This window comes from Penaeus monodon, chromosome 8 (assembly GCF_015228065.2).
Source record: "Penaeus monodon isolate SGIC_2016 chromosome 8, NSTDA_Pmon_1, whole genome shotgun sequence".
In the NCBI taxonomy this organism is placed as follows: domain Eukaryota; kingdom Metazoa; phylum Arthropoda; class Malacostraca; order Decapoda; family Penaeidae; genus Penaeus; species Penaeus monodon.
In genome coordinates this window covers 574,753-599,777 of record NC_051393.1, presented here as the reverse complement: position 1 = coordinate 599,777, position 25,025 = coordinate 574,753, and positions in this window count along the sequence as shown.

Sequence of the window (25,025 nt, the reverse complement as noted above, 5' to 3'; positions counted from 1 at the left end):
TCTTCTCTTCTCTTCTCTTCTCTTCTCTTCTCTTCTCTTCTCCTCTCCTCTCCTCTCCTCTCCTCTCCTCTCCTCTCCTCTCCTCTCCTCTCTTCTCTTCTCTTCTCTTCTCTTCTCTTCTCTTTTATTTTCAATTTACAAGTCTTGACCGTATTTTTGTGTGATTTCAGGTACGGTATCCTACTTGGGCGAGGGTGAGGAGGCAGACGAGTGTGTGAGTGAGCCTTTGACTTGCTTCTTGGTATGTTATTGCGTATGGCTGAGGGTATTTCTGTTGAGGAATGATTTTTATTTGTTTATTGGTATTGTTGTTGTTGTTATTATTATTATTATTATTATTATTATTATTATTATTATTATTATTATTATTTAGGGATGTCAGAGAGGAGATGGCGAGGTCTGGTCGGCTGTTCTTCGGGTAAAAGGGTTGAAATCATGATTTTTGGGGGGCAGTTTTGCCGTTTTGTTATTTCCGTTGCAAAGCGAATGAAGTAGGTATTAGGTAGGTATCCGTCTGGACAGCTTCATTGCGGCGAAGGGTTAGCTTGATGGGATGAGCGATGGGGCGATTGCGTCATCACCATCGTCGTCATCATCGGTTGCCGTAAAAGTGGTGATAGCGATGCCGACAATGCCGTTGGTAGGTAATCGTCAAGTGATCATTATTACGCGTTATTTTTGTTATTGTGAGTTTTTATCACGCGTTATTCTTGTTATTGAGTCTTCATTGTCATTGTTGTTGCTGTTGTTATAGTTGTTACACGTTGTTGATTTTGTTGTTATGATAATCTTCATTTTCATTGTTATTGCTCTTATTATGGGTGTTGTTTCGTGAAGGGCAGAGGTGTCCCAGTTTTGCGAATAAGGCCACGCTGGATGAATATGCAAATGTGCTGCTGTTGTTGTCAGTTGGCAAACAAATTGCGATTCTTTTTTTTATTTATTTTTTTTATTTTTTTATTTTTTTTGCATTTCGCGTCTTGTAACAGCGGCCTTTCTTGCCTGCCTTGTCCCTGTCCCTATCTCCCCTGCCCCCTTGGCCACCGTCCTTCCTTTGTCTCCCCCCCCTGCCTCCCCCCCCCTGCCCCCGTCCCTGTCTCCCCCTCCTCTGCCACCTCCCCTGTCTTTCAGGCCTCCATCACGTCGCACCCCCCCACCCCACCCCGTCAACTCTCCCCTTCTCCCCTCTTGTCTTATATTTTCTGCATTTTACGCTCCCCCCCCCTCCTGTTTTCCATGTCAGATTGCCCCCCCCCCCTTCCCAAAGACCCCCCAGGACCCCCCCCCCCCCATATCAAGAGTAGCACCGCCAAGACGTCGGGACAGGACAGCGCCGGGTGTGTCACGGCGGAATTGCTTGCGGCCCAGTAAAGCAAGATTGCTTGCGGATTGATTGCGGTCGGGGGGGGAGGAATTGCTCGTCGCTTGTGGGAGCAGGATGGGAATGAGGGTGATGAGGAGGAGGAGGAGGGGAAGGAGGATCAGGAAGAGGAGCAGGAGGGGGAGGGGAAGGGGAAGGGGAAGGGGAGGGATAAAGACAAGGAGGAGAAGGAGGAGGAGGGGGAGGATAAGGATAAGGAGGAGGAGAAGGATAAGGATAATGAGAAGGAGGAAGATGCGGATAGTATAAGGTATATGCAGACAATTTAATTTGTCATTCCTACACACAGTATTTGTTGAAAAAAATATGTATTGATAAGAAATGAAGCGAAAAGCCAGCAAGCATGAATACAAACAAGGAGGGAAAAAACGGCGATAACTTCATATAGATTTTGAAAATTTCCGAAGTTAACTCACTGGAAACAGTACGATACATTCTCTTTATTCCTAATCTGGATATTAATAAACAAAGTGGGAGGGAGGGAGGGAGTGAAAGGGAAAAACTAGAAACTCAGGGAGAGAGAATGAGAAAGAGAAGGAGAACGAGAGAAAAAGGAGAGAGAGAAGGAGAGAGAAAGAGAAGACAAGAGAAAAAGCGAGAGGGAGGAAGGGAGGGAGAGGGAGGGAGGGAGGGAGAGAGAGAGGGAGAGAGAGAGGGAGAGAGAGAGGGAGAGAGAGAGGGAGAGAGAGAGGGAGAGAGAGAGGGAGAGAGAGAGAGAGAGAGAGAGATTGAGAGAGGACAAGATAAAGAGAGGACAAAAGAAAAAGAGAAGGAGAGGACAAGAGAAAAAGAAAGGAAGGGAAAGAGAAAGCGAACCCCACCGAGAGAGCGGGGGAGCGAAAGGGGAGAGAGAGGGAACGAGAGAGAAGCGAGAGAGCGGAGGAGGCAGCGCCGAACCCAGGAGGAGAGGCCAAAGAGTCAACGAGGGCGCGATTAGGGGCGTGCGAGGCGGATTCGCCCCCGCCTTGACTCACCGCCGAAGCGCACCGCCTGGACTCACTCCTTGACTCACCCATAGACTCACCTAGACTCATCTCCTTGACTCACTCTTTGAGTCACTCCCTAGACTCACCTCCTTGACTCACCCTTTGACTCGCCACCTCGATTTCCCGCTTCGACTCATCTATTCGACTCACCGCCTCGACTCATCTCCTCGACTCACGGCCTCGACTCATCTCGACTCACGGCCTCGACTCATCTCCTCGACTCATCTCCTCGACTCACCGCCTCAACTCGCGCTCGCTCTGGCCTCCTTCGGGTATAATTCGGGCGCTGGTGGGTAGTAAGAGTATTTTTTTTTCTCGCGTCTGTTATGAGTAAATGGCGTTTGTTCTTCTAACTTGTTTTAACAGCTTGGTGGCGTGTGTGGGCCGGTTATTCGTGACGTAATGAGGATGACTGCCTTGTTGGTTTTGCTTAATGATCGGGCAAGTGAGGCTGATGAAGGTGATCTGGATGTGGTGGCCGCGGTCACTGGTTGTCTTTGGCGTTGTTATGGGTGTTTTCATTATTATTTATCACTGTTATTATTTCTGTACTGATAATAAAAGTAATAATAATAATGATGAAAATTGAAATTATTATTATTATTATTATTATTATTATTATTATTATTATTATTATTATTATTATTACAAATATTAATAATAATATTTAATAATAATAGTAATATCATCTGATCTTCCCTCGTGGGCATTTCCGGGTAGCTGGCGCATCGACCTCCTCGGGGGCGGCTTCCGAGAAGAGCGCCGCCGCGGATCCGGGAAACGGCGTGGAAAATGAAGTCCTTAGCCGGAAGGACGGCAGGACGGAAGGACGGACTGCCCGGGGGAGGGGCCTAAATGGGGGGGCTGGAAGGCGTAGGGTGGCCCGGGGGGGGGGGGATTTTTTTTCACGAGATGTGGGTTTGTCGTTTTAGTCGTTTGTCTCTGTAATTACCTGATGACGCCGGTGCAAATAGCGGTGGTGTTGCTAGCCTATCATTGCTACTATTGCTACGACTACTGTTGCTAAGAATATATATATATATATTTACGACGTTTGGATGATGATGACGATGGTTAAAGTTCCTATTTTTTGCTTGCGAAATTACTCGTGCGCTTCCGTCAGTTTTGTATTTCGTATCATCGCTATTTTCCCCGACGTAGCATTGTTGGCGATTTGTTATGGGCGGATAGACATATTAATGGATGTTTTGTGAAGGCTCTGGGTCCGGCGAGGGTTTGTTGTCATGTTGCTCTTTGTCCAGGACTGATTGTGCGTGCCGTGTTTGCTTGCTAGTGGCGAGTGCTTGCTTTGTAAACAGGCGGTTGTTTGGTTAGATTTCGTAAGGTGCTTTGCGTGGTGAGTATGCCGCTGTTTGCTTGCTGGATCCGATCTCTCTCTATTTCTCGCTCTCGCTCTCTGTCTCTCTCTTGCTCCCGCTCTTGTTCTCTTGCTCTCTTGCTCTCTCTCTCTCTCTCTCTCTCTCTCTCTCTCTCTCTCTCTCTCTCTCTCTCTCTCTCTCTCTCTCTCTCTCTCTCTCTCTCTCTCTCTCTCTCTCTCTCTCTCTCTCTCTCTCTCCCCCGTGATTACTTTCCGGACGAGAGAAAAAAGGAAGCGGAAACGGGAAGGATAACTCGGTGATTCAGGAGAAAGGCGGAGGCAGAGAAGGAGAAGAGGGGAAGTAACCAAGTTTATTTATTCCTTTTCTTCGCTTCCTTCTTCTGTTTCTTCTACATTTTTTATTTTTTCTTCGTCTTCTTTTTCCTTGTCTTTTCTTCAATTCTTCTTCTTGTCATCCTCCTTTTTCTGCTTCCCCTTCCTCTTATGAGAGACAGACAGGCAGACAGACAGACAGACAGACAGACAGACAGACAGACAGACAGACAGACAGACAGACAGACAGACAGACAGACAGACAGACAGACAGACAGACAGACATGCAGGGACAGGGAAACAGAGATAGCCAGAGGGCGAGAGAGGAGGAGGAAGGCGATGGAGATAAAGAGGGCAAGTGAAACCGCTGAAATATGCACGCAGCAGGGGATACTTTGGCTAAATTTGTCATTCGCTGAAGCTTCTGTATTTTATTCATACCCACTTGATCGGAGGGAGGGAGAGGGGGAGGGGAGGGGGAGAGCCAGACAGACAGACAGACAGACAGACAGACAGACAGACAGACAGACAGACAGACAGACAGACAGACAGACAGACAGACAGACAGACAGACAGACAGACAGACAGACAGACAACCAGACAACCAGACAACCAGCCAGAGTGAGAGCGGGGGGGGGGGGGGCGAGGAGCGTGAGTGCAGTCCCAATGAGTGACGGCGCGAGGGGCGTCCCGAGGGGCGTCCCGAGGGGCGTCCCGAGGGGCGTCCCGAGGGTCGGCCGCAGTACCGGTTTCCGCCGCGGGCGCGTGAAAGCGGCGTCCGAGTGCAGCTTTCCACCGGAGCCGGAGTGGAGGACCACCTGGGGTCGTCTTGCTTTGTTCTCTCGTGTTTGTTTCCCACCTTTTTTATTTATTTATTTATTTATTTTATTTTACTGCGCGTGGAGCTCTGACGTCGACTTCTTTATTTCCCGTGTAGGTGTCTTCGCGCTGATTTTTTTCCTTGTTTCACGGCGATAGGTGGGAGATGGAGTATTTTCAATTTAATGATGATTTTTTAGAATATGTATAAGGGTGAAGATTTTTCTCTTTTTTTTGTGTGTAGACATTCGTTCCTATCGCTTGGTTTATTACTTACTGGACGTTTTCCTTTTTCTTTTTTTTCTCTGGAGCAAGGGGGAAGCAAGGGGACGGGGAGGGGGACGGGAGGGGGACGGGAGGGGGACGGGGAGGGGGACGGGAGGGGGACGGGGAGGAGGAAGAGGAGGAGGAAGAGGAGGAGAAGAGGAGGAAGAAGAGGAGGAAGAAGAGGAGGTGAGGAAAGGGAGGAAGAAGAGGAGGGAGGAAGAGGGAGGAAGAAGAGGAGGAAGAAGAGGAGGAAGAGAGAGGAAGAAGAGGAGGAAGAAGAGAGGAAGGGAGGAGGAAGAAGAGGAGGAAGAAGAAGGAGGAAGAAGAGAGAAGAAGAAGAAAGAGAGAGAGAGAGAGAGAGAGAGAGAGAGAGAGAGAGAGAGAGAGAGAGAGAGAGAGAGAGAGAGAGAGAGAATGGTAAGGAGATAGGTAGAGAGAAAAAGAGGAGCGTGAAAGGTTCGGGGAAGGGATGGGAAGGTAAGAGTGGGGGGAAGGCGGAGAAGAGGATGGAAGGAGAGGGCGAAGAAAGGGCTAAAAGGTGATGGGATATCGGGGTAGACTGCTCCCCCCCCCCTCGCACCATTCAGGAGGGGGGGGGCAAGACCAAATGAGGTAGATTGAGAATATGGTAAGAATATAGTCAGCTCCTCCTCCTCTCTTCTTCCTCCTCTCCTCCTCTCCTCCATCCTTCTCCTCCCTCCTCCCTCCTCCTCTCCTCCATCCTTCTCCTCCCTCCTCCCTCCTCCTCTCCTCCATCCTTCTCCTCCCTCCTCCCTCCTCCTCTCCTCCATCTTTCTCCTCCCTCCTCCTCTCCTCCATCTCCTCTCCTCCCTCCCTCCTCCTCTCCTCCATCTTCCTCCTCCCTACCTTCTCCTCTCCATCCTTCTCCTCCCTCCTCCTCTCCTCCGTTTCTCCTCGTCCCTCCTCCTTCTCCTCCACGTTTCTCCTCCCTCTCCTCACCTCCATCGTTCCGCCTGCCCTCCTCAGCGCCTTCGTTTGACGCCTCATAAGCGGATACGCCGAGGGTCGGGAGTCGGCGCCGCGCGTGCCTGCGCGCTGTGCCCGGCCCCTGCAGGTGCTTGGCGGATAGGCCTGTGGTGGGGCTGCTGGCTGTTGCTTTGGTCTTTTTTCCTGTTTGTTTTGTTTATTCTGGTGCTGGTGGTTATTATTTTTGTCTTTTCATTGTTGTTTGTTTATTTGTTCGTGTGATATCTTTTTCCAGTGTTAGGATTTTTTTGCTTTTGTAAGAGTGTTATACACGTGGCCGATAGATTTTAGCCAGAGTGAATTTTACGCCAGTCGTCAGTTTTAATTAAAGGAAGAAAGAGAGGAGGAAAGCATTTTTCTCTCAACTCTTCTCCCTACATGTTTTCTCCCCTCATTCCTTCTCTACCTCTCTCTTCTTCCCTTCCTCATTCCCTTTCTCTCTTCTTCCCTCATTCCTTCCCTCTTTCCCTCTCTCTTTCCCTCCCTCAATCCCTATCTTTCATCTTTCCTTCTCATTCCCTCTCTTCCTCTCTCTTTTCCTCCCATCTTTGTCTCTTCTTCTCTTCCTCATTCCCAATCTCTCATCTTTCCCATTTCATTTCCTCTCTCCCTCTCTCCTCTCCTCCCTCATTCTCCAACTCTGTTCTTCCTTCCTCCTACCCCTCTTTCTGGCGTTGATAGCTGTGATCAACTCGTTCACTGGTCGACGACTGGCGCTCGATAGATAGCAAGGCCGAGTCAACAACTCCGCGTTAGGGGAGGGGGAGGGGGTTGGGCAAGGGTGGAGTGGAGGGGTGTAATTGCCTTTTGATAAATGGGCGCTCGGTCAATCTGTCATCCAGAGTACCCTCTCTCTCTCTCTCTCTCTCTCTCTCTCTCTCTCTCTCTCTCTCTCTCTCTCTCTCTCTCTCTCTCTCTCTCTCTCTCTCTCTCTCTCTCTCTCTCCTTCCTCCCCCTCCCCCCATCCCCCCGGCCGAAGGAGCGAGGCTGTTTTAGCGACCGACGTCGTGCAGATGAGAGTTTGGTTGGTCTCCAGGAGGCGGTTCCTTTGCCGCTGCCTGATGCCTTTGGGCAAATGGGCGTGTTCTCCCCGCTTACGAAAGGAAGGAAGAAAAAGGTGTCGGCAAATGTACCGAATTGTTTTGTTTATTCGGATTAAAGTCGATGTGCCTGTGTATGTTGTGATTTCTTTTGGTTTATGTGGGGAGAACATCTGGTTGACAACATCACACCAACGAGCGCATACGCTCGTGCTCCCGCTCACGCTTGCACACACGCACACGCACCCCCCTCCCCAACCACCACCTCGCACACACACGAACGCACGCATGTGCGCGCGCCACTGGTTGTGTGTGCATGACTGTCCCCACGTAAGTAGGCACAGAGAATGCACAGCCGCATGACCGCCTGCACAACAGCGACCTCGAGGGATGAGGCCTCACCCGGCAGGGCGAGGGCGGCAGCCAAGCGGGATTAAGGGTGAATCCGCGGGCGTGCGCGGCGGCGGCGCTTGCATCATGGGGGGGGGGGGGCTCGGGAAATGCGCTCACGTTCGCCAGGGCAACAGATTACGGTGCTAGGGGGCGAACGTGGAATGTAGTCGTTCGTTCTCTCTCTCTCTCTCTCTCTCTCTCTCTCTCTCTCTCTCTCTCTCTCTCTCTCTCTCTCTCTCTCTCTCTCTCTCTCTCTCTCTCTCTCTCCTCCTCCCTCTCTCCCTCTCCCGCTCCCCTACCCCCTCCCCCTCCCCCTCCCCCTTCACCAGTCTTTCCCAAATGCTTCTCATGAGGAATATTCCATCATTTCCCTCGGGCCCGAACCGGACAGCATGAACTTCACGTGTGTCGGGAGCAGCCGTGTCGTGAAGAGATTGCATCTTCCCTTTTATACGATCCGAGTTCTCTTTTTCTCTCTTTTCCTTCTCTCATTTTGCTTTTCAGTTTTGTTCCTTCTCTCTTTCTGTCTTCTTGTTTTTTCTTCTTTTTCTTTTAGCGCTTTTCATTCTCGTTTTTTTTTCCTCGCAGCGTGTGGGCGTCTTTTGTTTCTTTGGTTATCGCCGAAGTTTGGCTCCGAAAGTGGCACTCGTGGCACTTTCTTGCTCGCGCATTTGCACCTCTTCTCGCTCTTTTTCATCTTTCCTTTTCTTCTTCTTTCTTTTTCTTTTTTTCTTCTTCTTCGGTTCTACTCCTCTTCCTCTTCCTCCTCCTCCTTCTTCTTCTCCTTCTCCTTCTTCTTCTTCTTCTTCTTCTTCTTCTTCTTCTTCTTCTTCTTCTTCTTCTTCTTCTCCTTTTCCTTCTCCTTCTCCTTCTCCTTCTCCCCTGCTACCCACCCCTCCCACTCCCCTCTCCTCTCCACCACCTCCTTTTCCTCCTCCTTCTCCTCCTCCTCCTCCTCCTCCTCCTCCTCCTCCTCCTCCTCCTCCTCCTCCTCCTCCTCCTCCTCCTCCTCCTCCTCCTCCTCCTCTCCTCCTCCTCCTCCTCCCTCCTCCCTCCTCCTCCCTCCTCCTCCCTCCTCCCTCCTCCTCCCCCCCCTCCCCTTCCCCTTCTCCTTCACACAGGTAGCATTTAGCGAACATTTTTTGCCAGTGTGGAACTTCAGTTGAAACGTGTACCCCATTCTCTTTGTTTGTTTGTTTCTTTTTTCCTCTGTGTTTTTGTGGCGAAGTTATTCCGTGCGCTTGGAATGCTAATGTGGACTTAGTCCTTGTATTAGATTTCCCCGTTTCGTTTTTCTTCCGTTAACGACTAAGAAAAATTACGTGGATTTTGTTTTTATCTTGATTGTTTGGATAAAGTGTCTGTTACTGATACTTATTTTTATGATACTGTTGACATCTATGCCTGTATCTTTGAATATTTTTTCTCGTGGATGCAAAATGGTCGTTATTGTAAAGCGCAATATGTTAAGATAAATGTGATGGAAGTATAACCGAAGGAAGGGAGGATACAGAGAGATAAATTTGGTAATATAGATATTGAAAGTTGATTCTCGGGGAAGTGTGATGAAGATGAAAACTGAAAATGAATGGTTAAAAAAAGAAGCGAAACAGAGCACATTATTCCATAAAAAAGAAACATAGAGAATATAGAAGCGTGTCAGGAAGAGCGCAGTGTAGGTGTATGGAATGATCTCGGCGTGTCACGGGGGATTTGCGATGCAGTTTTGCTGACGTGATGGTAATTAGGACGATAATTAGGCAGGTGAGCTGGTGGCTTGCTGGGAAGGTGGTGCGAGCGGGGTTGAGGGGGACGTTTTTTCAGGTGTTTTGGGTTTGGTTGTTTTTCTAGTTTTTTTATTGAGTGAAAAATTAATGGTGATATTAAAAGGCGTTGGTGATCCCTCCCTCCTTCCCTCTTTCCTCCCTCCCTCCCTCTTTCCATCCTCCCTCCATCCCTCCCTCTCTCTTCCCCTCTCCCTCCCTCCCTCTTCCTTCCCTCCCCCCCTCTCCCTCTTCCCCTCTCCGCTCTCCTCTGCGTCTCCTTTGGTCCGAAGTCGCTCCCTCTCTCGTTCCCTCTCTCGTTCCCTCTCTCGTTCCCTCTCTCGTTCCCTCTCTCGTTCCCTCTCTCGCTCCCTCTCTCGTTCGTCCGGATCGCGAGTTGCCGAGGCTCCTTTCTAATTAAGAGAAAAAGGGGCTTTGCGAAGTCGTCCGCCCGCGCGATGCGGAGCTGCTGGGTTGGGCGGGCTGGGCGGGTGGGTCGGGGAGAGTGGGTGGGTGAGGGGGTGAGTGGATGGGAAGGGAGAGTGGGGGGGGGTGAGTGAGTCGGGAGAAATGGGTGGGGGCGGGGTGAGTGGGTGGGGTGGTAGGGGAGAGTGGGTGGGGGGGTAGGGGAGAGTGGAATGTGGGTGGGGGGGTGAACGGGTTGGTAAGGGGGTGGGGGATAGGGAGGGGGAGAGTGGGGAAAAGCGGGTGGATGGGACGATGTGGAAGGCGGGTGAGGGACATTATGTCGGGTAATGTGGATAGGAGTGGGTGGATGGGGTAGGTTAAGGGGGCATGGGGGGGGGCAGCGGGTGCGGAGGGATGGGAGTGGGGATGGGGTGGCGTGGATGGGGAGGGGGGGTAGATGAAAGGAGGTGGGGATGAAGGAGGAGGAAGAAAAGATGATGATGATGATGATGATGATGATGATGATGATGATGATGATGATGATGATGATGATGATGATGATGATGATGATGATGATGATGATGATGAAGGAGGAGGAGAGACTGAGCGATTGAGGAAGGTGTTTGGAGGAGTGTCGGAGAATGAAAGAGGGGTGGGAGAGAGGGCGGAGAACAGGAGGAGGGAAGGAGGGAGGAAGGAGAGAGAAATCTCTTGATCTGCGCGTGGACATAACAGGAAGCCGGAGAGAGATTGCGTGAAGTGGGACGCCTCGGGAGGTCTGCGCTTCGCCTTTTTTATTTTTTTTTTATTTTTATTTATTTATTTATTTTTTTTTTTTCATTATTATTTGTGTGTGTGTGTGTGTGTGTGTGTGTGTGTGTGTGTGTGTGTGTGTGTGTGTGTGTGTGTGTGTGTCTGTGTGTGTGTGTGTGTCTGTGTGTGTGTGTGTCTGTGTCTGTGTCTGTCTTGGTGTGTGCGCGGGAAGGGGAAACTGACTTTAGTGAATAATGTACTATAAAATGACGTAGTTGAGAACGTCGAAAAATGATGTCGAAAAAAACAAAGGGGCATAGTTCTTAGTTAAGCGCACAGAAATATGGAATTGAAATGTATAGATGGAAAGATTAAGAATGGATGAATAGGTGGAAATAAGAGGATATTCATAGTGAATATAAGGGAGAGAGAGAGGTTGATAGATAAAAGAATAACGCAAATAAGCATAATCCAAATGAAATAGATACAAACGGAGAAATTGTGGGATTCAAAATGAAGTGTTTATGCATAGATTGTAAAAAAAAGAAACGAAAAGAAAAAAATAAGGAATGAGTCAATGAAAGATGTCGAAAGAAGGGGAAAAACGTGATTGCAAGAGGCACGTGCGTGTGTTTACGTATTTATAGTTCATGTTCGGGACATGTTTTCCGCATACCGGAAACGGGGCCGAAAATAAGTCGTTGGGGAGAAAGAGCTAAAGGGAAATTCAGCAACGTTTTCCTTTTCCGGTCAGCTGTTCAATGGTTGTGGTTGATGGTGGTAGTGATGGTGATGATGATGAGGAGGAGGAAGAGGAAGAGGAGGAAGAGGAAGGGGAAGGGGAAGAGGAGGAGGAGGAGGAGGAGGAGGAAGAGGAAGGGGAAGAGGAAGAGGAGGAGGAAAAGGAAGAGGAAGAGGAGGAGGAAGAGGAAGAGGAGGATAGTTTGTAATGTTTGGGATAATAATGATTATGGTGATTATCATTTTAGGTAAGTGTAGTGATGGTGATGTTGATAAGGAGAGGAAGGATGGGTCTGGTGATGAGAGTGATTTTAGTATTGGTAGTCATGATGATATCGGTGGAGGTAATATTGGTAAGCATAATGATGATGGTGATGATGATGAAGAGATAACGATGATGACGATAACAGCGATGGTGAGGTCGCCAGCGAGACCCGAGCGCGAGTGCCGTCCCAGGGCGCCGCCGCCGCTCGCCCACCTCGACTTATCCGAAACCAATAGGTCATCCTCCTTCTCGTCCTCCTCCTCCTCCTCTTTCTCCTCCTCCTGCTTCTTCTCCTCTTTCTCCTTTTCCTGCTTCTCTTGCTCATGCTGTTCTTCCCCCCTTCCCCCCTCCTTCTCTGCATCCTCTGCCCCCCCTCTCTCTCTCTCTCTCTCTCTCTCTCTCTCTCTCTCTCTCTCTCTCTCTCTCTCTCTCTCTCTCTCTCTCTCTCTCTCTCTCCTTTCCCTCTCCCTCCTCTCTCTCCTCTCTCTCTCCCTCTCTCTCTCTCTCTCTCTCTCTCCCTCTCCCTCTCCCTCTCCCTCTCCCTCTCCCTCTCCCTTTCTCCCCCCTGTGTCTCCTGTGGTTGCTCCTCCTCCCCTTCCATTTCTTCTCTTCCTTGCTAGGCCTCCTCCTCCGTCTCCCTCCCCCTCCACTTCTTCCTCCTCAAGTCTCGAGTATTTATCGGCAGGTTCGAGTGCGAGAGCGTGGAGTGCGACCCTCCTTTCTTAAACAGGGGAGAGGTTGTGAGGGACGACTGCGGCTGGGGTGCTGTTGTTATTGTTGTTTGTTGTTTTTGTTTGTTGTTTGTTGTAGCGGTGGTGGGAGCTGTCGTCGCCGTCGTTATTATGGGTATCATTTTTGTAAATTAATGTCGTGCCTTTATTATTGTTGCCTTCATTGTATTTGGTGTCATTATCGTAATTTTTAAAACCATTTTTAGTGCCTTTGTGAAGATTTGTATTATTATTTGCAAATGTTCATCATTTATCATTTATTAACCTTTCTGTTCCTATATATAAATTATTTTTTGTTTTCTCTATTGCAGGTAAGACGCGAGTTATCCCTTGAATGTGTTGGGGCGAGGGCACGGCGCCGCACAGGCTGAGTAAGTGCTCCTAAGTTTTCATGGGATCCGAGAGTAATTAGTGCAAGAGTAGACCTACATTGCACGTGGCTGATTTGCATAAGAAGGTATTAGCTTGGGGTTGAGGGGCGGGGGGGGGGGTTATATTGGGTACGTGGTAATAGATATTGCGGTGGAATGAATTTGCATAGCGTGTAGATAATCAATCGACCGAGATATACGTAGGCCTATATCTTCTGTCTCCGCTTGCAATAATGTATTCTTTAAAGATCATGGATAATGAAAGTATATTACGGTAAAGAGATAAAATCGTTCTTTCGGATAGCCTTTCTCGAGTCAGACAGGGGATTGTCGTTTGTTTTAGTTAAGATAAACAGGTGCGCCAGTCAGAAATTCTGGCATCTGTTTTGGTAAGAAGAAACAGCTGTTTAGAAGCTTCATTATAGTATTGTTCGTAAGAGATTTTTTTTGCGGTTTTATTGTGGTGGTGGTAATGATGATAATGATTAGTTATGTACTCGTATAAGTGTATGTGCGTATTTATATATGTAAATAAGTATATATTTATGTATAATGTGGATATAGCGAGGGCATTGCCAGATGTCCTTGCTACGAGTAGATGTTTATATATAGATCAGATGTTACTAGACATGAATTTAATGATGAGAGGCAGGTTGACAGAAGCTCTTCATGTAATGAGCCTTGACGTGGAAGCGAAGACGCTCCTGGGGGAGGACTGGAAGGCCCGGGGAGTTGGCACACCTTGCAGGGCCTTTGCGCTCTCTTTCTCTCGCTCTCGCTCTCGCTCTCTCTCTCTCTCTCTCTCTCTCTCTCTCTCTCTCTCTCTCTCTCTCTCTCTCTCTCTCTCTCTCTCTCTCTCTCTCTCTCTCTCTCTCTCTCTCTCTCTCCCCCCCTCCCTCCCTCCCTCCCCCTATCCCTATCCCTCCCCCCTCCCCCCTCTCTCTCTCCCTATATATATATATATATATATATATATAATATATATATATATATATATATATATATATATATATATATATATATATATATTTTTTTTTTTTTTATGTATCTTATTGATTTGATTATTTGTATATCTGTTTAGGCATTTATTCAGGTATTTGTTTGTTTATTTATCTATTTGATTGAGCCATTTATCCTTGAGATCACTTGGCAGAAGTTGGTCCTGTTTTCCTGTCTTTGTTGTCTTTGTCTTTGCCGGCTGTCGGCGTCGCACTCGCCCTGTTTTTGTGCGCGGGTGGCAGACCGAAATGCACGTTTTTGCAAGAGGGCGTGGGAAATAGTGAATGGATGAATAAATGAATAAATAAATGGAAATTGTCAAGGCTAACAGTTGATAGTAGTAATTTTGGCTTTCAAAGTAACAGATATAAAGAGAGAGAGAGAGAGAGAGAGAGAGAGAGAGAGGGAGAGAGAGAAAGAGAGAGAGAGAGAGAGAGAGAGAGAGAGAGAGAGAGAGAGAGAGAGAGAAAGAGAAAGAGAAAGAGAAAGAGAAAGAGAAAGAGAAAGAGAAAGAGAAACATAGAGAGAGAGGCATAATGTGCCAGTGGACAGGAATTTAGGTTGTAGAACAAATATAACTAAGCCGGAAGAGGATGGATGAGGGGGGGGGGGAGAGGAGGGGAAGGGAAGGGGAAGGGAGTGGAGGGGGGAAGGGAAGAGGAGGGGAAGGGGAAGGGAGTGGAGGGGGGGAGTTCGTGCGTTGGCTGTGATTCTTCCTCTTCCATGTCTTCTTCTTCGTGTTATTATAATGAAGAGGAGGAGGATTTTTTTTCTTGTTGCTGTTATTATGGTTATTATTTTATTTAATTTAATTTTATTTTTTTATTATATTTTATTATTATTATCATCATCATTAGTAGTAGTATTAGTATTATTGTTATAGTTAGTTATATTTTATTGCTGCTGTTATTGTTTTTATCATCATCATCATCATCACCACCATCATCATCATCATCATCATCATCATCATCATCATCATCATCATCATCATCATCATCATCATCATCATCATCATCATCATCATCATCATCATCATCATCATCATCAGTTGTAGTAGTAGTGGTATTAATATTACTATTACTGTTGTTGATTTATTACTGTTCTTATTAGTATTGTTGTTATTGTTATTACCACTCTCTTTCACAATATAATGACTTTTTTTTTACACCACTCACTGTAGCAAAGGCAGTGTTTCATCCCCGCCTGTGCTATTGTGTATTGCATCTATAACCTTTTTCCATAACCGAACGCACGCTCATATTTATATATAACGTTGCGTTCGGTAACTTTTTTTTTAATTGCCGGTTAATGGAGCGATATTGGCCGAGTGTTGTTCGACCCGACGCCGTTTGAGGTCGGGATCATGTAGCGTGTATGTTCGGATGATTTTTTTGTTATTACAATTTTTTTTTTTTTCGTATTTTTGTTCTTTTTTTGGATGCTGTCGTTGTTTTTATTGTTGGTGTTGTTATTATTACTTTATTATTATTATTATTATCGGAAGAAAAACCCACAATACAAAAACTAAATTTATTAAAAATGAGACAATATTATTATTATTATTAGTAGTAGTAGTAGTAGTAGTAGTAGTAGTAGTGCTATTACTATTACTATTACTGTAACTATTACTATTACTCTTATTATTACTATTACTATTGCTATTACTGATACTATTATTATTTCGATGATGATGTGAAGGAAAGTACGTTTCCAGTCGCGCTTCAGTATAGAGGTTTTCGCAAGTGTGAGCGATCGTTTAGCACGCTCGAGTGTGTGTTTTTGTGAGTGTGTGTCGATGTGAGTGCGTTGAGGTATGGGCGTATAGAGGTTTATCTGCCCTGTGCATATTTGTATCTGTCCTGTCCTATCTTTATCTTTAAATATCTAGGCATTTATGTACTTGCATGTGTGTCTGTCTTTCTTCTATCTGTACAAATATTTTTCTGTCTGTCTGTCTCTCTCTATCTATATGCCTATAGTAAGATAGGTAGGTAGATAGATAGATAGATAGAGAGATAGATAGATAGATAGACAATAGAAGGATGACTTTTACGCCGGGGAGGGAGGACGGATGATCGAAGAGGCCAAATTGAAAGGAATCCCGGTACTTACATTTTTTTTTCATTTTTCATTTTTTTTTTACGATGGAATCCCCTTAGCGTGAGTGACGAGACAGCTTCCGCGGCGAACGCCAGCGGAGTGGAAGCCGCCAGCCGTTCGGGGGTGGAACGAGAGGAGGATTCAGCCGGGGGGGAGGGAGGGCGGAGGGGGGAGGAGGGGGAGGAGGAGGGATGGGCCCGTAGATTCAGATTTGGAGACGAGGGATCCGGATTTTTTTTTTTCTTCTTCTTCTTCTTCTTCTTCTTCTTCTTCTTCTTCTTTATCTTTGTTTTCATTTTCTTCTACTTCTTTTTATCTTATTATTATTGTCATCATTATAGTAGTAATAATAATAATAATAATTATTATTATTATTATTATCATTATTATTATTATTAGCCTGTGGAGGAGATAAATGGAGGGAGAAATTGATGCAGATGTAGGTGGATGGAGAGAGGGAGTTAGCAATAGATAGATGGCAAGGTTGACAGAGACGGAAATTTAGAAATAGATTGAGGAAAAGTTTGATTTGTTTTTTAGGAAAATGGAGTTGCAGATTAAGAACAGATAGACGGGGAGTTTAATAGATATTCGATTAGTGGTTATAAAGTGAGAAATACACAGACGGAGAAATTTATGTAGAAATTGTTAGATATAGATTTAGAATAAATGAATAGAGAAATTGATTGAGATGCAGAGAGATGGAAAGGCAGAAATTGGTAGAGAGACCGACTTCGGTATGGAGAAAGGTGCCCACTCTGGGGGCCATGGCTCGTGTGGGGGCCACGGGGTACATGCTGGAGGGCCATGGAGCTGTAGGAGAAGGGTGACGTCGAATCAAACTGAATTTTTATCTCACTTATAGAGCCTACATATAATTATCTCTCGCGTATCAGTGAATTCGATTCTATAAAGTGTTCTTGTCCTGTAGCTATTGACACCATTACTATTCATAGCAAGGGAAAACTGAAGCTGGAAAGAGGGCAGGCTGTGGACGGGGCCGTGGAGGTCATTACGCATTGGTCAGGGGGCCACGGAAAGAAGAAAGGGTTGGGGACCGCTGGCGTAGAGAAGGGGAGAGGTAGACGGGTGAATCGGTTGGTTTAGCTGCAGGTTGATTTAGAGATGTATTAGGTAGATGGCGGGGTTAATGTATGGAGTGGTAGATGGATGTAGTTGGTCACAGTTGCTAGTGTTGTTGTGTCTGAAATAGATGAATGCATTGGTGTTAAGCATTTGGATGGGGGGAGGAGGGAGGGAGGGAAGGAGGGAAAAAAAGGAGGGAGGGGGAAATAGAAGAATTAGCGGGGGGGATGATAAAAGGTCACATAAGGCCTAGTCATGAGTTATAGGAGAGCGAGGTGAAGAGGGGGGGGGTGAACAGAGCCATTGGGGCGATGCGTCTTCTCGCTCATTGTTCCTTTAGGACGCTCGCTCGGGGGGGGGGGGGAGAAGGGAAAAGGGAAGGAGGAGAAGGGGAGGGAAGATGAGTAGAGATGAGGCAGAGGGAAGGGGAAGGGAGGGGAGGAAGGAAGGAAGGAAGGAAGGAAGGAGGGGAGGTAGGAAGGAGGGAGATATGGTGCAGAGGGAAGGGGAGTAGGGGGTGAAAGAGAGAGAAGGGAGGGCAGAGGGAAGGACACAAGGCTGGGCAAGGGGGAAAGGGAAGAGCTTGATGGGGAAGGCTAGGGGTGGGGATGGGGGGATGGGGGGTGGGGAGGCATGAGGCTTGAAAGGGTGCTTTCACTATCGGGGATTTGATGGCGCTGAGAAGGCCGGCCTCGGCCCCTCGGTCCCTCTGCCCCTCGGCCCCTCGGCCCCTCGGCCCCTCGGCCCCTCGGCACTCGCCCCAGGTATTGACGGATGCCGTGACTCCGCCGATACGGGTCGCGTCCTCAGTCGCCTTCTTCGCTTCCTTCCTGATTATTTAGCCTCTCTCGCTCCTCCTCCTTCGATTCCCTCGCCTGTTTCTTCTCCTTCGCCCCTGGCCATCCTCCTCCTCCTCTTCCCTTGTCCTTCTCTGTATCGGTCTCTCATGGTCTGATTTCCACCTCCGACTTATTCTCTCTATCCACCTCTGTCTATCTATCTCGTCTTCTCTCTCCCTCTCCCTCCCTTCCTACTTCCCTCCCCATCTCTCTCTCTCTCTCTCTCTCTCTCTCTCTCTCTCTCTCTCTCTCTCTCTCTCTCTCTCTCTCTCTCTCTCTCTCTCTCTCTCTCTCTCTCTCTCTCTCTCTCTCTCTCTCTCTCTCTCTCTCTCTCTCTCTCTCTCTCTCTTCTCTCTCTCTCTCTCTTCCCCCCGCCCCACCACCTAACAGTGTTTCCTTTAACGTGACTTTACCTAACCTTCTCGCGACCTTTACCTGACCTTTCGTCGGGTATCCACAGAAAGCAAGGTGGGGGGAGAGAGAGAGAGAGAGAGAGCGAATGAGAGAGAGAGAGAGAGAGAGAGAGAGAGAGAGAGAGAGAGTGAGAGAGAGAGAGAGAGAGAGAGAGAGAGAGAGAGAGAGAGAGAGAGAGAGAGAGAGAGAGAGAGAGAGAGATTATTATAAATCGCAGATCATGGACACGATGCCCGCCATGGGTCGCAGTTAGTGAAATCATCAGGTAGGGGAGGATATATAAATATATTATAATGTATTTATATATGTATATATTATAATGTATATATATATATATATATATATATATATATATATATATTGTACTGTATATATATAATATATATATTAAGAATTGTATTTAGTAAGTTTCTAAAGCATTTTGCCCACGTAAGTTTTGAAGAGGTAGTCCATTGTTCTGGATAAGGTCTTTGAAAAAAAATTTAGATATTTTCCCCCGGTTTAAGGAAAGCATTTTAAGGGGCGTCTCTTTAAGCTTGTGTTTTCATGAATTAAGAATAAAATGTTCGAGTAAGGGTTTCATTAATTCATGACGATAAGAATATGTGTAATTTACGGTGCCCGTTTGAAGATAATATAGGCCTATGCCTTTTTTTTCTCTCTCCGGTGAAATTGATTTTTAGAAGAATACGTGAAAGAGCTTTATTAACGGGGGTAGAGGGCGGAAGGGAAGAAATGGGAAGAACAAGAATAATTGATTCTAGCAACGGGAAGATGAGATGATATAGGCCTAAGACGCGCTCTTGAAAGGGGGATTTAAATCCGGGTGCCTTGTAGGCCTATCTCGATCCGTGCCATTTTGCTGACAAACAAAGTGAAGCATACACATAAAAAGACCACGATAGGTGCGTGAGTTTGCATGTATCTGTGATTTTTTTGGGAGGGAGAAATGAACTCTTTCTTACTCTCTGCAAGAGCAAGAGGGCAAGAGCGAGAGAGAGCAGGAGCGAGAGAGAGCAAGAGCGAGAGAATTGAACTCTTTCTTGCTCTCTAGAAGAGCAAGAGGGCAAGGGCGAGAGAGTGCAGGACGAGAGGGGGAAAAGGCGAGGAAAGCAGGAGCAGAGAGAGAGACGGAGCGAAGAGGGGAAAAGGCAGCTCCTGCTCTCTCTCTCTCGCTCCTGCACTCCTGAGAGAGCAGGAGCGAGAGAGAGCAGGAGCGAGAGAGGGCAAGAGCGAGAGAGGGCAAGAGCGAGAGAGGGCAAGAGCGAGAGAGGGCAAGAGCGAGAGAGGGCAAGAGCGAGAGAGTGCAGGAGCGAGAGAGTGCAGGAGCGAGAGAGTGCAGGAGCGAGAGAGAGAGAGCAGAGAGAGAGAGAGAGAGAGAGAGAGAGAGAGAGAGAGAAAAGAGGGGGGAGGGAGAGAGAGAGCAGGAGCGAGAGAGAGAGAGCAGCTCCTGCTCTCTCTCTCTCGCTCCTGCACTCCTGAGAGAGCGAGGAGCGAGAGAGAGCAGGAGCGGAGGGGCAAAACGAGAGAGGGCAAGAGCGAGAGAGGGCAAAGGAAGAGGAAAGAGCGAGAGAGAGAGGAGCGAGAGAGAGCGGGAGCGAGAGAGAGAGAGCAGGAGCGAGAGAGGGGGAAGCGGAGCGAGGAGGGCAAAGTGAAGAGTGCAGAGAAAAGAGAGACGGAGCGAGAGAGAAGACAGGAGCGAGAGAGAGAGAGAGCAGGAGCGAGAGAGAGAGAGAGAGGAGAGAGGAGAGAAGAGAAGAGAAGAGAAGAGAGAGGGGAGCGGGCGAGAGAGAGGAGCGGGAGCGAGAGAAGAGAGAGCAGACGAGAGAGGAGCAGGAGCGAGAGAGGGCAAGGGGAGAGAGGGCGAGCGAGAGGGGGAAAAGAGGAGAGGGGGCCAAGGGAAGAGGGAAGAGTGGAGAGTGCAGGAGCGAGAGAGGAGAGCAGGAGCGAGGGAGAGGAGAGAGAGAGCGGGACGAGGAGAGAGAGAGAGAGGCAGAGCGAGGAGAGAGAGAGAAGAGAGAGAGAGAGCAGGACAAGAGAGAGGAGCAGGAGCAAGAGGGGGCAAGACGGAGAGGGCAAAGCGAGAGGGGGAAAAGAGTGAAGGGCAAGAGTGGAGAGTGCGGAGCGAAAGAGGAGCAGGAGCGAGGAGAGGGGAAAGAGAAAAGCAGGAGGGGAAGAGAGAGAGAGCAGGAGAAAGAGGGGGAAAAGAGCGAGAGAGGGCAAAAACGAGGAGGGCAAGGTGAGAGAGGGCAAAGTAGAGAGTGCGGGAGCGGAGAGAAGAGCAGGAGCGAGAAAAGGGGAAAAGGAGAGAGAGCAGGAGGAGAGAAGAGAGGAGGCAGGAGCGAGGGGAGAGAGAAGAAGCGGGAGCGAGAGAGAGAGAGAGCAGGAGCAAGAGAGGGCAAGAGCGAGAGAGGGCAAGAGCGAGAGAGGGCAAGAGCGAGAGCAAGTGAAATAGAGAAATGAACACAATGGGTCACTCTTAATGTTGCATGTTGAAGGTCAGAGGTTTTGGCAGTCCGCCCCTCCTGTCTCCTCCTCCTCCCGCTCTTTATCGGTTATTTCTGTTTATCTCCTCTTTGTCTCTCGGTTTTACCATTTTCTTTCTTTCTCATTTAGGGTTTCTTTCTCTTTTTCCATCTTTGTGGTCTTCCACTTGTTTTTTTTTTTGCCCTCTTTCCCTTCTCTTCCTCTCTTGCTTCTTCATTTTCAGTGTTATTCTTTCGCCCTTTTTCTTCCTTTTTCACCCTTCCTTGTCCTTCGCATCCTACTTTCGTTTTATTTTTTTCCTCTTGCTCCCTCGCACCTCTTTCCCCTCCCCCGTGCCTCTGCCTTATCCCTTCGTGATTAATTATCCTCCTCTCCCTCCCCCTTGTCTCCCCTCGCCCCTCCCTCAGCCCCTCCCCAGTACCCCTTTCGACTCCCTCCACGGCTCTTCCACTCCCTCCGCCTCCTCTTCCCCCCCCCCCGTTCTTCTCTCTTCTATTTCTCCTTCCCTCCCCCTCCCATGCCTCCTTCTCCCGCCCCCTTCCTGTCTCTCCCCTTCCCCTTTTTCTTCCCCTTCCCCTTCCCCTTCCCCCACCCCCTCCCACCACCCTCTCTGCCTGACGTGAGCGACGAGCGCGCTGAAGGAGAAGGAAAGGTTGCCGGTATTACCCGAGGCCGGTATGGGACCCGTGACGTCAGAGGAAGCGCTCTCTCTCTCCCTCTCTCTCTCCCTCTCTCGTCCTCTCTCGCTCTCCTCTCTCTTCTCGCTCTTCCTCTCTCCTCGCGCCTCTCTCTCTCTCTCTCATTCCCCTTCTCCTCTCCGGGGTCCTCTCTCTCTCCTCTCTCTCTCTCTCTCTCATTCTCCCTCCCTCCCTCCCCCCCCTCCCTCCCTCCCTCCCTCCCTCCCCCCTCCCTCCCTCCCTCTTTTCCTCCTCCTCCCCTTCCATCCTTCCCTCTTTTCTGCCTCCGTCTCTCCCCCCTCTCCCCTTTCGGCTCTCGGTGCCGGGCCCCGCCCACGCTGGCACGACAAACCGGACCTCGCAGTTAGACGTACATGCACGCTCATGCACTCCCAAGCGCATACGCACATGAACGTACACAAAAACGGACACGACCTCCACCAGCCCCAAAAAATTTAACTCATTGGACAAACCACATACCCCGGGGGCCAAAATTCATGAATAAAATTCAGAGAAAAGAATAATAATGAGGGAGGGAAGGAGAGGGAGAGAGAGGGGGATAGATAGAGATAGGGAGGGATAGATAGAGAGAGGAAGGGATATATAGAGAGAGGGAGGGGATGATAGAGGGGAAATTTACCTACATTTCATCCAAAACTTAAGGTCTCTAAGCAAATGTGGGTAGGAGGAGGATAGATAGAGAGAGGGAGGGATAGATAAAGGCAGGGAGGGAGGGATAGATAGAGAGAGGGAGGAAGAAGATAGTTAAGAGTGAGAGAGAGAGAGAAAGAGAAAGAGAAAGAGAAGAGGAGAAGAGAGGAGAGGAGAGGGGAAAGGAGGATGAAAAAGGGGGAGGGAAAGAGAAGGTGTTCCGAGAGAGAAAAAGAATTAGGAGAAAGAGAAAGAGAAGTAGCGGAAAGTGCGAGGAAGAGAGGAGCGCGAGAGGAGATCCCCAACGGCCTGATATTCGCGCAAGATAAAGAGAAAGCGTAAGATAAGTTAAACAGCGACGTCGGGAAAGCACAAAGGAGAGGAGGCCATTGCGCTCGGGGCGAGGGGAGGGGAGGGGGGTTGGAGCGATGGGGGGAGGGGAGGGGAGGGGGGGTTGGAGCGATGGGGGGAGGGGAGGGGAGGGGCAAGCAAAGAAAGTGACGAAGGTGAGGGGGGAAGGGGACGGCAAGAGTCGAGAAAGTGACAAAAGGAGATAAAAGTGGAGGAGGGGAGAGAGAGGAAGCGAATTGGCAGAGAATCGCGAAAGTTGACTGAAGTGAGGAAGTGGGGAGGAAGGGAAGAGGGTGGCGCTTGTGAGGCGCTTAGCAGAGGGAGAAGAAAAAGAAGAAGAAAAAAAGAGGAAGATAAGGGGCGAGAGGAGGAGGAAGAGCTTTAAGGGGGAAGAAGAGGAGAAGGAGAGAGAGAAGGAGAAGAGGAAGAAGACGAAGATAAGAAGAGGAGGAAGAGCAGAGGAAGGGAGGAATATCTGTAGTAGATACATGCATTGTGTATTGTAACTGTGGATTTGGTTCCATCCACAGGCCGTCGCGTTCCCCCATGTTGCTCGCTGGTCCCTTTCCACCCGCGTCACACATGAGAAGCGATAAATAGCGTCAAAGGGAACAGTCAAAGTGAATCTCTTACCATTAACATTGCTTATCAAGTGTTAAAGATTTTTTTAAAGCAACTGTTACCTACATTTCATGCCAAAACTGTAAGGGTCTCTACAACAAATGATGATATATATATCATTTGTACTGACTACATCGACTCACAGATTTGACAAAACAGAGTTTGATATTTTCCAGTTAAACCATTTCCTAAAACAGGTAATCGTCTTATTTTTATTTTTTTATTTTTTTTTTATTCCCAAATTACTGCGGACTCCCGTGTTTCTCTCCATATTGGGATCCACGTCTCGATAAAAATCTTCGGCTGCTTGAACAAGGTTTTCGAGTTCTTTTGCGGCCGAGCGAGTGGGTGACAGAGTACAAACTGTCTGGCTTTCATTTGCACTCGTCCAGTGAAGAAATCCTCGTCACCGCTGCTTGTTGCCGGATGTTCGCAAATCTCCAGGTTGGGCCGCGGTAACGGAAGGATTGATTAGGCCTATGAGCGGGACCGGGAAGTGGTTTCCTAGTCGCAATAACTGATCGCGCACACACACACACACACACACACACACACACACACACACACACACACACACACACACACACACACACACACACACACACACACACACACACACAGTCACGCGCGCGCGCGCTCCTTCTTCCTTTAACAAATTAATGAAAGAGATGGCGGGGGAGAAGAGAGGGTGAGGGTGAGGGGAGGAGGAGGGAGAAGGGTAAAGAAGGAAAGGGGTTAAGGCAGGTTGAAGGTGGAAGGGGGGGGGGGCAGGCAGATGGTCCCAGGGGCGCGAGTATTGGCTCCCGACGCGGCTTCTGTGGGCGGCTGTTTGGGCGGCGGGGACCAATGGCGGGGATTTTTCAGATAATTGTAATCACGTGCGTGGGGCGGGGGCGGGGAGGCGGGCGGGGGCGGGGCGGGGGGGGGGTGGGGGCGGGGGCGATGTGGCGGCCGTAAATCTTGAGACAGGGAGAGGGAACGAGGAATAAAGGGAAAGAGGGAGGGAAGGAATTGGGGAGGAGAAGGAGAAGGAGGAGAAAGAGAAAGAGAAAGAGAAAGAGAAAGAAGACTAGGAGAAAGAAGAAGGAGGAGGAGAAAAAAGAGTAGGAGAAGGAGAAGGAGGGAGAGGGGGAAGTGAGGAGGATAGAGGAGGGGCTCGATGATGATGATGAGGATGATGATGGGGGGGGGGGGACTGTAGGAGGAGAGGACGGGGCAGGGGGAGGGGTTGGAGGGTGGGGGTAGGGGTCGGCAGGAGGGGGTAGTGGGCAGGAGGAAGGGGCTGGTGATTGGTGGGATCGGGGAGGGGGTCGGGAGCTGGCACTGTTGGGTGGCACTGTCTGCTCCGCGCCCATCGGCATTTGTCAGTGCCGTGCGATCGGCGCCGCGGGCATTCGCCGGAGGCCCTGCCGCGGACGCCGTTGCCGGGGCGTTGCTGTGGCGCGGGCGGCAGCACCACAGCACACATCGATTGGCCTCGTCCCCTGTGCTGTAGGAACGCCACAGCAATGCTATATCAACGTAGCGACACTGTGCAACAAAGCAGCGCCACATAGCACGGCAGTATGCCAGTATCACCCATCGGAGGAAACGGCACACAGCAAAACAGCAACAGTACCACCCACGCACAGCAGCGCCACAGCACCGCCACAGCACCGCCACAGCACCGCCACAGCACCGCCACAGCACCGCCACAGCACCGCCACACAGCAGCATCAGCGACACCATCACGCCACAGCAAGAGCCCCCGGGCCTGGCCCTTCACTTCGGAGATGGATTGTTTGCCAGCTAGGGCGCAGCGAGGGGCCGAAACATGAAAGCATGTCGGCTGCGAGGAGGATCTCGCCCTCATCTTGTTAACGTGTTTGAAAATCCGCTAAATAGCTGCGTTTTTCCTCGACTCCGCTCGCTCACGGGCGCTCCCTCCTCCCACTTTGCTCAGATTCCGTCTCCCCGTTTGGTCTTATATCTTGACAAAGTTTTATCGGTTTTCTATGTATTTTTTCTTTTGTCTTTTGTTTTGTTCTTCTAGTTACTTTTTTTCACTCTTCATACTTTCTCCCCCCTCCTCTTCCTCCTCCTTCTTCTTTAACATAATCACCATCACTCCTCCTCCTACCCTACTCCTCCCTTCATCCTCCTCTCCGCACCTCCTCTCCTACACTCCTCTCCTCCTACCCCTCCTCCCTCTCCAAATACTCTCCTTTTTTCTACTCCTCCTCTCCCCTTCCTCCTCATTCCTCT